This window comes from Chinchilla lanigera, unplaced genomic scaffold, assembly GCF_000276665.1.
Source record: "Chinchilla lanigera isolate Chin_1 unplaced genomic scaffold, ChiLan1.0 scaffold00016, whole genome shotgun sequence".
Lineage (NCBI taxonomy): Eukaryota > Metazoa > Chordata > Mammalia > Rodentia > Chinchillidae > Chinchilla > Chinchilla lanigera.
This window is the reverse complement of record NW_004955417.1, coordinates 10,615,542-10,617,770: the sequence shown is the minus strand read 5'-3', so window position 1 is coordinate 10,617,770 and position 2,229 is coordinate 10,615,542. Positions and strand designations below refer to the sequence as shown.

Here is a 2,229-nt window from a genome sequence, read left to right as displayed (position 1 = left end):
TTGGCCCCTCTCCAACTGGCTTCTGGCCAATTGCCCTCTCCTGCGGGACATCCAGTCCCACAGCACTCACCAGCCACTGCAGTCCTTAGCATCCACTGCTGCATTCCACTGCTGCATCTGTCCATGGAGGCCTCTGGAGTGGCTAGCAATCACTGTTTGTCTGCGGGTTTGAACTACCCCTCCCACGGAGTGAGTAAGTCCAGGCTCAGGGAGAAGGTGCTGCCTGCCACCTCCTTCTTCGTTGAAGTTTCTCTCCTTGTTTTCTCTGTGGGCTTTTGCTCTCGCTTTAGATCCTTCCTGGGTCCAGGGGACACCCGCAGGAATGCCTTCATGTCTTCCTTACACTGCTATATTCCAGTGTCTGGACACCAAATCTCAGAGAGGCTTTTTGTCTGCTGTTCACCACTTTCCCCATCTTCCTGGAAGGCTTTGGTAGGCTTTCGAATCCTAAAATCTCTACCTCTGAAGGTATTTTTGAGGAAAAAACATAATGATATCATAGTATAGAATGCAGGAGGTAGGGCTAGACTTTGCTTGGTTTCTGAATCCAACATTTACAGCTGTGCAACTTTTGGCAAGATACTTAACTTCCCTGTACCTCAGTTTTCTTGTCTGCAAAATAAGGATTATAATAACATCTCCCTCATGGAATTGTGGTGAGTTTCAAAGTTAATCCACACAAAATTCATGGGACTACTTGACATGTGATAAACCCTTAATAAAAATATCAGTCTGGATGCTGTGTGTGCACCCCATAATAGCTATGTGGAAACTAGAGAGTAGAAAAGCTGATGTTGGATGTTTATAAAATGCTATTTTTAAAGGGAAAAGAAGTTGAAGACATGAAAAAATTAATCTTGGTTGATTTTACATGTCTTTGTCACATTGAGGAACTAAGTGGATTCTGTATTCTTGATTTCCAAAGCTGTGGTTCACACTTTTTGATTAGCCTTTGATCTTGAGATCCTTGGGGCTGGAAAGGAAATAGAAAAAAATGATGTGGCTGAATTTAGCTGCATTGTGTTAGAAGGGAAAAACAGATGCTTTCTCCTTACTGCTCGATGTGGGGTATTGTTTATTTAAAAGCTAGTTGTTGCTGTAAAGTAAAGAAGGTAGCAATAGAAGAGAGAAGAAAAATGAATAAGGAAGATGAATGAGAGATAAATGTTACTGAAAAGTACTGAAGGTAAGGAATAAAAATAATTATGTCCTTGCCCCATTTGAAAATCACATAGCTTTCTTTAGCAAAAAGGAACAAATTTGATACTCTCAATTGTAAGTAAATACTAATTTACCATTCCAAATTAAATTTAATTTTTACAGTGGATTCTGGTACTTCATTCAGAGGGAATGTCCTGAGGATGACTAGTTGAGATAACTTCATTTTAAGATTAGGATTGTCCCCTGTATCCTTACTTTGCTAGAGTTCTGCTTTCTTCTCCTTTCACTTCTACTCTGAGAGCTCTGAATTTAGGTAGAAATTGGCACTAAGTTCTTAAATTTAAAAATACATGTGATTGTTTTTTTTGTCCTCTAGAATTGCCTGAATGAATTCTTTGCTTTTATAATGCCAGGATATTTTGCCCCCATGGTGATTATATGTGTTTGCTTTATTTTATTTTATTTTTTTGTTTTTTTTCTGGTACGGGGAATCCAACTCATGACCTTGTGCTTGCCAGACAGGCTCTGTGCCCCTGAGCTAAATCCCCAGCCCCCTGTATATGTGTTTATACTTTGCTATAGACATGGTAGGTGCTCAGTAACTATCTAAGAATCAAAATAGTTTTGATTTTATTTCTGGTGTTATCTAGCCCAGTTAGTATTGATTGGAAAATGGCTAGCATTCAGACTGGTGAGCCGAGGTGTATTAGTCTGCTAGGGCTGCTGTAACAAAATCTGAAAGTCCAAGATCTTAGGCATTGTTCTTAGTACATTATATGCTTTGATGACTTTGATCCTTACAATCCACGGAGCTACATTTTTTTTTTTTTTTTTTTTTAAAGACAAGGTCTTGTTGTATAGTTCAGGCTGCCCCTGAACTAACTATATAGGTCAGGCTGGCCTCAAACTTGTGGCAATCCTCCTGCCTCAGCCTCCTGCCTGCTGGTATTACAGGCATGCACCACCACACCTGGCTTGAGCTACTTTTATTATCCTTATTTTATAGATAATACACTGCTGTTAGGAACTTGCTGAGAGTTAGACAGTGATGAGACTCCAAGCCTGACT

At 39.9% G+C, this 2,229-nt stretch overlaps 1 protein-coding gene across 1 annotated transcript in view; it reads left to right on the top strand.

Annotated features, from left to right (window-relative positions):
• The window catches only part of Rad54b (RAD54 homolog B (S. cerevisiae)), an 87,705-nt gene that overhangs the window by 68,229 nt on the left and 17,247 nt on the right, over positions 1-2,229 (top strand). The window lies entirely within an intron of this gene.